This window comes from Drosophila biarmipes, unplaced genomic scaffold (genome assembly GCF_025231255.1).
Source record: "Drosophila biarmipes strain raj3 unplaced genomic scaffold, RU_DBia_V1.1 ptg000036l, whole genome shotgun sequence".
NCBI lineage: Eukaryota > Metazoa > Arthropoda > Insecta > Diptera > Drosophilidae > Drosophila > Drosophila biarmipes.
The window spans coordinates 110,978-123,140 of record NW_026114548.1 but is presented as its reverse complement, the minus strand read 5'-3'; the positions used below and the strand labels follow the sequence as shown (position 1 = coordinate 123,140).

The 12,163-nt window shown below is 33.4% G+C and overlaps 3 non-coding genes across 3 annotated transcripts; all 3 read left to right on the top strand.

Moving 5' to 3' along the window:
- Positions 1–1,749: 1,749 nt before the first annotated feature.
- On the top strand, positions 1,750–3,744 carry LOC122817997 (small subunit ribosomal RNA). Its single transcript, XR_006367532.1, has one exon. It is a non-coding gene; the product is annotated as a small subunit ribosomal RNA (ribosomal RNA).
- A 1,203-nt stretch (positions 3,745–4,947) lies between these two features.
- Positions 4,948–5,126, top strand: LOC122818002 (5.8S ribosomal RNA). The gene has a single exon (XR_006367536.1). It is a non-coding gene; the product is annotated as a 5.8S ribosomal RNA (ribosomal RNA).
- A 389-nt stretch (positions 5,127–5,515) lies between these two features.
- On the top strand, positions 5,516–9,486 carry LOC122818000 (large subunit ribosomal RNA). Its single transcript, XR_006367535.1, has one exon. It is a non-coding gene; the product is annotated as a large subunit ribosomal RNA (ribosomal RNA).
- Positions 9,487–12,163: the final 2,677 nt, after the last annotated feature.

Genomic DNA, 12,163 nt, shown 5'->3' with positions numbered 1-12,163 from the left:
AAGCAATCGTATGGATGTGGCTTATAGGTATAATACCTATAAGGCATAATAATGTATAATATAGCAAATATACATATAAAAGTGCATGAATTGTATAGATATGGCATATAAGTGACATATTTATGAGAATAGCTAGTAGAATTTGCCCATACACTACTAGCGAAATGAGATATTTATACCTAGTGAGGGCGGCACTAGTACTATAAATTGTGGCAAAATAAATCTTATGCAAATGCATAGGATTTTGTCAATACCATACATAAACCGTATGGATATTGAGAAGTTAATAGATTACATCTATAATATGAGAAGTATTTTAGTATTCTTATTAAATAAGAGAATACTATAAGGGTGAGTGGCAAAGAGAATTGAATATACCCGAATGGGAGACAGCGTGTCCAAAAACTACTATAGGTGGTGTGGCAAATATGAGGAAGGCAATATATCCATATAATGAAAATAAAAGTGCGTTTTCTTATTATATAAGAGAACACTATATGGGTGAGTGGCAAAGTAAATTGAATATACCCGAATGGGAGACAGCGTGTCCAAAAACTACTATAGGTGGTGTGGCAAATATGAGGAAGGCAATATATCCATATAATGAAAATAAAAGTGCGTTTTCTTATTATATAAGAGAACACTATATGGGTGAGTGGCAAAGTAAATTGAATATACCCGAATGGGAGACAGCGTGTCCAAAAACTACTATAGGTGGTGTGGCAAATATGAGGAAGGCAATATATCCATATAATGAATATAAAAGTGCGTTGTCTTATTATATAAGAGAACACTATATGGGTGAGTGGCAAAGTAAATTGAATATACCCGAATGGGAGACAGCGTGTCCAAAAACTACTATAGGATGGTCAATGGGCCGGCCGTCTGCTATTGACATATGTCAGTAGAGAAGATATTATCCGTCAAATTTGTTTCTTTATTCATTTATTTGAATACGAGACTTGGCTCCGCGGTTAATATTTTAAGCCCAAAGATAATAACGTTGAAACAAAGGCCAAGTTTCTATTGTACATAGAATAACAAATTGTTTCCGAATTTTATCGTTAATTTTAGGAGGTAGGCTAACATGATTTATATTATATGTGTATTATTAAATAATAATAGTACATAAAAGTCTACCAAAGAAATATAAAAATGTAATTATGAATACATTTTCAATATTAATATCAACTTATATTGTTGATAATAAAAAATAGCTATTAAGAGAGTTATTTAAGAAATTATATAATATATAATAAAGAGTATATATATAAATAATATATAAGTATATATTATTTAAGAAATAAATATAGTAGTAATAATTATATATATACACTCGGTTCTATTTTATATATTACCAGAGACTTATATGGATATATATAGATAAATTTTAAATTTATCGTCAAAATACAAATGATTAACTCAATATCTTATATTGGTTAAACAAAAATTGTACATGTGTGGATACAATATATTATGTATGTCGAACAAAAATGATATTTTAGAATGAAATGTGCATATATAAAGAAAATATATGAAAAATAAATATTGTGTTTATAAAGAATATGATTCTTTTTGACATCAATAAAAACTTGTTATTATTAGTGGCGAAACAAGTATAAATTGGAAAACAAACGTATACGAATGCTATATAAAAATGGCCGTATTCGATAGAAATAAAATCTATAACAACATATATATTGCTAATTTCTATTCAAAAAATATGAATGAAATATGAATAAAAACATTATTCTGGTTGATCCTGCCAGTAGTTATATGCTTGTCTCAAAGATTAAGCCATGCATGTCTAAGTACACACGAATTAAAAGTGAAACCGCAAAAGGCTCATTATATCAGTTATGGTTCCTTAGATCGTTAACAGTTACTTGGATAACTGTGGTAATTCTAGAGCTAATACATGCAATTAAAACATGAACCTTATGGAACATGTGCTTTTATTAGGCTAAAACCAAGCGATCGCAAGATCGTTATATTGGTTGAACTCTAGATAACATGCAGATCGTATGGTCTTGTACCGACGACAGATCTTTCAAATGTCTGCCCTATCAACTTTTGATGGTAGTATCTAGGACTACCATGGTTGCAACGGGTAACGGGGAATCAGGGTTCGATTCCGGAGAGGGAGCCTGAGAAACGGCTACCACATCTAAGGAAGGCAGCAGGCGCGTAAATTACCCACTCCCAGCTCGGGGAGGTAGTGACGAAAAATAACAATACAGGACTCATATCCGAGGCCCTGTAATTGGAATGAGTACACTTTAAATCCTTTAACAAGGACCAATTGGAGGGCAAGTCTGGTGCCAGCAGCCGCGGTAATTCCAGCTCCAATAGCGTATATTAAAGTTGTTGCGGTTAAAACGTTCGTAGTTGAACTTGTGCTTCATACGGGTAGTACAACTTACAATTGTGGTTAGTACTATACCTTTATGTATGTAAGCGTATTACCGGTGGAGTTCTTACATGTGCTTAGATACTTGTATTTTTTCATATGTTCCTCCTATTTAAAAACCTGCATTAGTGCTCTTAAACGAGTGTTATTGTGGGCCGGTACAATTACTTTGAACAAATTAGAGTGCTTAAAGCAGGCTTCAAATGCCTGAATATTCTGTGCATGGGATAATGAAATAAGACCTCTGTTCTGCTTTCATTGGTTTTCAGATCAAGAGGTAATGATTAATAGAAGCAGTTTGGGGGCATTAGTATTACGACGCGAGAGGTGAAATTCTTGGACCGTCGTAAGACTAACTTAAGCGAAAGCATTTGCCAAAGATGTTTTCATTAATCAAGAACGAAAGTTAGAGGTTCGAAGGCGATCAGATACCGCCCTAGTTCTAACCATAAACGATGCCAGCTAGCAATTGGGTGTAGCTACTTTTATGGCTCTCTCAGTCGCTTCCCGGGAAACCAAAGCTTTTGGGCTCCGGGGGAAGTATGGTTGCAAAGCTGAAACTTAAAGGAATTGACGGAAGGGCACCACCAGGAGTGGAGCCTGCGGCTTAATTTGACTCAACACGGGAAAACTTACCAGGTCCGAACATAAGTGTGTAAGACAGATTGATAGCTCTTTCTCGAATCTATGGGTGGTGGTGCATGGCCGTTCTTAGTTCGTGGAGTGATTTGTCTGGTTAATTCCGATAACGAACGAGACTCAAATATATTAAATAGATATCTTCAGGATTATGGTGTTGAAGCTTATATAGCCTTCATTCATGGTGGCAGTAAAATGTTTATTGTGTTTGAATGTGTTTATATAAGTGGAGCCGTACCTGTTGGTTTGTCCCATTATAAGGACACTAGCTTCTTAAATGGACAAATTGCGTCTAGCAATAATGAGATTGAGCAATAACAGGTCTGTGATGCCCTTAGATGTCCTGGGCTGCACGCGCGCTACAATGAAAGTATCAACGTGTATTTCCTAGACCGAGAGGTCCGGGTAAACCGCTGAACCACTTTCATGCTTGGGATTGTGAACTGAAACTGTTCACATGAACTTGGAATTCCCAGTAAGTGTGAGTCATTAACTCGCATTGATTACGTCCCTGCCCTTTGTACACACCGCCCGTCGCTACTACCGATTGAATTATTTAGTGAGGTCTCCGGACGTGATCACTGTGACGCCTTGCGTGTTACGGTTGTTTCGCAAAAGTTGACCGAACTTGATTATTTAGAGGAAGTAAAAGTCGTAACAAGGTTTCCGTAGGTGAACCTGCGGAAGGATCATTAATGTTTTAATATCCTTACCGTTAATAAAATATTTGTTTATATTATAATAAATACATTATAGTATTACAAATAAAATATGAATTGCCAAAATGTATATGAGATCTATTATAGATCAAATGAAATTTCGAACAAGCAAATCGAAATAATGCAAATATTAAAATTATATATTGTATTTAATACATATGAGAGAAATTAATAAGCAGCCAAAGCAAACAAATAAAAATTCGAACAAGCAAATCGAATTATTAAAATAATAATATTAAATTATTATTGTATATCCTTACCGTTAATAAAATATTTGTTTATATTATAATAAATACATTATAATAATACAAATAAAATATGAATTGCCAAAATGTATATGAGATCTAATATAGATCAAATAAAATTTCGAACAAGCAAATCGAAATAATGCAAATATTAAAATTATATATTGTATTTAATACATATGAGAGAAATAATAAGCAGCCAAAGCAAACAAATAAAAATTCGAACAAGCAAATCGAATTATTAAAATAATAATATTAAATTATTATTGTATATCCTTACCGTTAATAAAATATTTGTTTATATTATAATAAATACATTATAGTAATACAAATAAAATATGAATTGCCAAAATGTATATGATCTAATATAGATCAAATGAAATTTCGAACAAGCAAATCGAAATAATGCAAATATTAAAATTATATATTGTATTTAATACATATGAGAGAAATAATAAGCAGCCAAAACAAACAAATAAAAATTCGAACAAGCAAATCGAATTATTAAAATAATAATATTAAATTATTATTGTATATAAACACAATTAAAATACTGTGTGTATATGGACCATAATATACACGCGTTGCGATATGTATTGTTCATCTCAGTTATGCGCATACATTGGATAATGCAACAACCTAAAATGTACAATGTTGTACCTGGTTTTATACAGGTTAATGTTTTATATAAATTTCAATTTATATCGCTAAAAAAGTATTAATATATATATATATATATTTATTTACAATAAATGCAATTTAAAAAGAAATACTTTGATATATATTGGTTATATAAAACTAAGACATTTCGCAGCATTCGTTTTAGGTATAAAAATAAATTTATTGAAGGAATTGATATATGCCAGTAAAATGGTGTATTTTTAATTTCTTTCAATAAAAACATATTTGACAAAATTAAGAAACCAATTTATAAAACTCTAAGCGGTGGATCACTCGGCTCATGGGTCGATGAAGAACGCAGCAAACTGTGCGTCATCGTGTGAACTGCAGGACACATGAACATCGACATTTTGAACGCATATCGCAGTCCATGCTGTTATGTACTTTAATTAATTTTATAGTGCTGCTTGGACTACATATGGTTGAGGGTTGTAAGACTATGCTAATTAAGTTGCTTATACAAATTTTATAAGCATATGGTATATTATTGGATAATAATAATTTAATTATTTTATTCATAATATTAAAAAATATATGAAAAACATTATCTCACATTAGTAAATAATTTGAATGTGAAAAACGAAGAGAAATATTTTCTTTTTCAATCAAATGATACTGAGAAATGTCTAGCATAAAAATTTATCTAGAATTGTCTCTTATTAATGATTAGAAAATAGAAAACCGTTGACAATATTATTGTTCTTCGTTGATTCGTTAAATCAAACAAATGCCATTTATATACAGATATTATTAATATAACGAATTTAATAAAATGTTTTATCATTATATATAAAGAATTAATTGCATATAAAAGTTATACACAACCTCAACTCATATGGGACTACCCCCTGAATTTAAGCATATTAATTAGGGGAGGAAAAGAAACTAACAAGGATTTTCTTAGTAGCGGCGAGCGAAAAGAAATCAGTTCAGCACTAAGTCACTTTGTCTATATGGCAAATGTGAGATGCAGTGTATGGAGCGTCAATATTCTAGTATGAGAAATTAACGATTTAAGTCCTTCTTAAATGAGGCCATTTACCCATAGAGGGTGCCAGGCCCGTATAACGTTAATGATTACTAGATGATGTTTCCAAAGAGTCGTGTTGCTTGATAGTGCAGCACTAAGTGGGTGGTAAACTCCATCTAAAACTAAATATAACCATGAGACCGATAGTAAACAAGTACCGTGAGGGAAAGTTGAAAAGAACTCTGAATAGAGAGTTAAACAGTACGTGAAACTGCTTAGAGGTTAAGCCCGATGAACCTGAATATCCGTTATGGAAAATTCATCATTAGAATTGTAATATTTAAACAATATTATGATAATAGTGTGCATTTTTTCCATATAAGGACATTGTAATCTATTAGCATACCAAATTTATCATAAAATATAACTTATAGTTTATTCAAATTAATTTGCTTGCATTTTAACACAGAATAAATGTTATTAATTTGATAAAGTGCTGATAGATTTATATGAATACAGTGCGTTAATTTTTCGGAATTATATAATGGCATAATTATCATTGATTTTTGTGTTTATTATATGCACTTGTAGGATTAACAATGCGAAAGATTCAGGATACCTTCGGGACCCGTCTTGAAACACGGACCAAGGAGTCTAACATATGTGCAAGTTATTGGGATATAAACCTAATAGCGTAATTAACTTGACTAATAATGGGATTAGTTTTTTAACTATTTATAGCTAATTAACACAATCCCGGGGCGTTCTATATAGTTATGTATAATGATATTTATATTATTTATGCCTCTAACTGGAACGTACCTTGAGCATATATGCTGTGACCCGAAAGATGGTGAACTATACTTGATCAGGTTGAAGTCAGGGGAAACCCTGATGGAAGACCGAAACAGTTCTGACGTGCAAATCGATTGTCAGAATTGAGTATAGGGGCGAAAGACCAATCGAACCATCTAGTAGCTGGTTCCTTCCGAAGTTTCCCTCAGGATAGCTGGTGCATTTTAATATTATATAAAATAATCTTATCTGGTAAAGCGAATGATTAGAGGCCTTAGGGTCGAAACGATCTTAACCTATTCTCAAACTTTAAATGGGTAAGAACCTTAACTTTCTTGATATGAAGTTCAAGGTTATGATATAATGTGCCCAGTGGGCCACTTTTGGTAAGCAGAACTGGCGCTGTGGGATGAACCAAACGTAATGTTACGGTGCCCAAATTAACAACTCATGCAGATACCATGAAAGGCGTTGGTTGCTTAAAACAGCAGGACGGTGATCATGGAAGTCGAAATCCGCTAAGGAGTGTGTAACAACTCACCTGCCGAAGCAACTAGCCCTTAAAATGGATGGCGCTTAAGTTGTATACCTATACATTACCGCTAAAGTAGATGATTTATATTACTTGTAATATAAATTTTGAAACTTTAGTGAGTAGGAAGGTACAATGGTATGCGTAGAAGTGTTTGGCGTAAGCCTGCATGGAGCTGCCATTGGTACAGATCTTGGTGGTAGTAGCAAATAATCGAATGAGACCTTGGAGGACTGAAGTGGAGAAGGGTTTCGTGTGAACAGTGGTTGATCACGAGTTAGTCGGTCCTAAGTTCAAGGCGAAAGCCGAAAATTTTCAAGTAAAATACAAATGCCAAACAAATATATATATTATATAAAATCTAGCTAAATTAATATACTTGAATAATTTTGAACGAAAGGGAATACGGTTCCAATTCCGTAACCTGTTGAGTATCCGTTTGTTATTAAATATGGGCCTCGTGCTCATCCTGGCAACAGGAACGACCATAAAGAAGCCGTCGAGAGATATCGGAAGAGTTTTCTTTTCTGTTTTATAGCCGTACTACCATGGAAGTCTTTCGCAGAGAGATATGGTAGATGGGCTAGAAGAGCATGACATATACTGTTGTGTCGATATTTTCTCCTCGGACCTTGAAAATTTATGGTGGGGACACGCAAACTTCTCAACAGGCCGTACCAATATCCGCAGCTGGTCTCCAAGGTGAAGAGTCTCTAGTCGATAGAATAATGTAGGTAAGGGAAGTCGGCAAATTAGATCCGTAACTTCGGGATAAGGATTGGCTCTGAAGATTGAGATAGTCGGGCTTGATTGGGAAACAATAACATGGTTTATGTGCTCGTTCTGGGTAAATAGAGTTTCTAGCATTTATGTTAGTTACTTGTTCCCCGGATAGTTTAGTTACGTAGCCAATTGTGGAACTTTCTTGCTAAAATTTTTAAGAATACTAATTGGGTTAAACCAATTAGTTCTTATTAATTATAACGATTATCAATTAACAATCAATTCAGAACTGGCACGGACTTGGGGAATCCGACTGTCTAATTAAAACAAAGCATTGTGATGGCCCTAGCGGGTGTTGACACAATGTGATTTCTGCCCAGTGCTCTGAATGTCAAAGTGAAGAAATTCAAGTAAGCGCGGGTCAACGGCGGGAGTAACTATGACTCTCTTAAGGTAGCCAAATGCCTCGTCATCTAATTAGTGACGCGCATGAATGGATTAACGAGATTCCTACTGTCCCTATCTACTATCTAGCGAAACCACAGCCAAGGGAACGGGCTTGGAATAATTAGCGGGGAAAGAAGACCCTTTTGAGCTTGACTCTAATCTGGCAGTGTAAGGAGACATAAGAGGTGTAGAATAAGTGGGAGATATTAGACCTCGGTTTGGTATCGCCAATGAAATACCACTACTCTTATTGTTTCCTTACTTACTTGATTAAATGGAACGTGTATCATTTCCTAGCCATTATACGGATATATTTATTATATCTTATGGTATTGGGTTTTGATGCAAGCTTCTTGATCAAAGTATCACGAGTTTGTTATATAATCGCAAACAAATTCTTTAATAAAACGGTGCATTTATGTATTTTTGATTTGAAAATTTGGTATAACTCCAATTACTCAGGTATGATCCAATTCAAGGACATTGCCAGGTAGGGAGTTTGACTGGGGCGGTACATCTCTCAAATAATAACGGAGGTGTCCCAAGGCCAGCTCAGTGCGGACAGAAACCACACATAGAGCAAAAGGGCAAATGCTGACTTGATCTCGGTGTTCAGTACACACAGGGACAGCAAAAGCTCGGCCTATCGATCCTTTTGGTTTAAAGAGTTTTTAACAAGAGGTGTCAGAAAAGTTACCATAGGGATAACTGGCTTGTGGCGGCCAAGCGTTCATAGCGACGTCGCTTTTTGATCCTTCGATGTCGGCTCTTCCTATCATTGTGAAGCAAAATTCACCAAGCGTTGGATTGTTCACCCATGCAAGGGAACGTGAGCTGGGTTTAGACCGTCGTGAGACAGGTTAGTTTTACCCTACTAATGACAAAACGTTGTTGCGACAGCATTCCTGCGTAGTACGAGAGGAACCGCAGGTACGGACCAATGGCACAATACTTGTTCGAGCGAACAGTGGTATGACGCTACGTCCGTTGGATTATGCCTGAACGCCTCTAAGGTCGTATCCGTGCTGGACTGCAATGATAAATAAGGGGCAATTTGCATTGTATGGCTTCTAAACCATTTAAAGTTTATAATTTACTTTTTAAACGACAATGGATGTGATGCCAATGTAATTTGTAACATAGTAAATTGGGAGGATCTTTGATCACCTGATGCCGCGCTAGTTACATATAAAAGCATTATTTAATACAATGACAAAGCCTAGAATCAATTGTAAACGACTTTTGTAACAGGCAAGGTGTTGTAAGTGGTTGAGCAGCTGCCATACTGCGATCCACTGAAGCTTATCCTTTGCTTGATGATTCGATAATAAAATTGCATAATTTATTTGTTGTGTTGAACTTCTTATATAAAGTTCAACCAACAATCTATTTGTATGCATTGATTGTTTGCTTGGCTTTGTGGCGAATTTTTAATCCTTTATATATTACATTCCTAAGGTCTAGATTTTCAAGTAAGAGACCAATTTGATTAACATATCAATATAAGTACAACTCGACCATCTAATAATAATATGAATCGTCATCTTATTAGTGACGCGAAGATTGGCAAACATATAATATAAAAATATTCCTAAGGTCTAGATTTTCAAGTAAGAGACCAATTTGATTAACATATCAATATAAGTACAACTCGACCATCTAATAATAACAATATGAATCGTCATCTTATTAGTGACGCGAAGATTGGCAAACATATAATATAAAAATATTCCTAAGGTCTAGATTTTCAAGTAAGAGACCAATTTGATTAACATATCAATATAAGTACAACTCGACCATCTAATAATAACAATATGAATCGTCATCTTATTAGTGACGCGAAGATTGGCAAACATATAATATAAAAATATTCCTAAGGTCTAGATTTTCAAGTAAGAGACCAATTTGATTAACATATCAATATAAGTACAACTCGACCATCTAATAATAACAATATGAATCGTCATCTTATTAGTGACGCGAAGATTGGCAAACATATAATATAAAAATATTCCTAAGGTCTAGATTTTCAAGTAAGAGACCAATTTGATTAACATATCAATATAAGTACAACTCGACCATCTAATAATAACAATATGAATCGTCATCTTTTTAGTGACGCGAAGATTGGCAAACATATAATATAAAAATATTCCTAAGGTCTAGAATCTTAAGCAATAGACCAATTCAACTAAGAGTTGACATATAAAAATATGTTCCTTTTAATGTTAGCAAAATTTTATCGTCACATACTGTTAGTGACGCGAACGTTTTTTTCTCCATGTTTATATGAATGTTTATTCAAAGGTAGAAAGGCAGGATCGTTATTTTATAAGTGAAGCGATAAAAAAATATTATGCAATAGGACATCTATTTATAAATATTTTTAAGTCTTAGAAATTCAAGTAAAGAGATTCAAGAAATTCATTCAACTTAGAGCGCACATATAATTAAAACTATTCCTGAGGTTTAGAAACCAAATTAAATAAAGAGGACATATAAACGTATGTGGTATTTTGATGGTAGTAAAAATGTATCGCGATATTATTAGTGACGCGACCAATTTTTATACTCTTTGCTCCATGTGCAAATATATCTAGTGTTTAGATAGTCAATTAAAAATGACAATTTTAACTAAAAGACTTAAAAAAGTGTTTGTCAAACTTATAATTTTGTCAATACTATATAAAACGCCAATCATATCCTTATAAAAGTAAATACGGTATATGGTTATAAATACAAAACCATATATAAATAAAAAAATGAAATCGTATGTATATGGCTTATAGGTATAATACCTATAAGGCATAATAATGTATAATATTAGCAAATATACATATAAAAGTGCATAAATTGTATAGATATGGCATAAAGAAGGCATTTATGAGAATAGCTAGTAGAATTTGCCCATACACTACTAGCGAAATGAGATATTTATACCTAGTGAGGGCGGCACTAGTACTATAAATTGTGGCAAAATAAATCTTATGCAAATGCATAGGATTTTGTCAATACCGTACAAAAAACTAAGTAAAACGTATGGATATTGAAAAATAAATGGATTATATTCATAAAATACGAATATTTCTTGCATTCTCTTGTTATACGAGAGAATATCATACGGAGCGGGCAGCCCCTAGTATAGTAAGCAGTCGAATGGGAGACAGCGTGTCCAAAAACACCTATAGGGAGGTGGTCGTTGGCGGACCTCTCCTCGTATTGGTCAAACTTATGATTTTGTCAATACTATATAAAACGCCAATCATATCCATATAAAAGTGAATACAGTATATGGATATGAATAAAAAACCATACATAAATAAAAAAAAATATGTATAAAAAATTATACATATATTTATATTAAGCAATCGTATGGATGTGGCTTATAGGTATAATACCTATAAGGCATAATAATGTATAATATAGCAAATATACATATAAAAGTGCATGAATTGTATAGATATGGCATATAAGTGACATATTTATGAGAATAGCTAGTAGAATTTGCCCATACACTACTAGCGAAATGAGATATTTATACCTAGTGAGGGCGGCACTAGTACTATAAATTGTGGCAAAATAAATCTTATGCAAATGCATAGGATTTTGTCAATACCGTACAAAAAACTAAGTAAAACGTATGGATATTGAAAAATAAATGGATTATATTCATAAAATACGAATATTTCTTGCATTCTCTTGTTATATGAGAGAATATCATACGGAGCGGGTAGCCCCTAGTATAGTAAGCAGTCGAATGGGAGACAGCGTGTCCAAAAACACCTATAGGGAGGTGGTCGTTGGCGGACCTCTCCTCGTATTGGTCAAACTTATGATTTTGTCAATACTATATAAAACGCCAATCATATCCATATAAAAGTGAATACAGTATATGGATATGAATAAAAAACCATACATAAATAAAAAAAAATATGTATAAAAAATTATACATATATTTATATTAAGCAATCGTATGGATGTGGCTTATAGGTATAATACCTA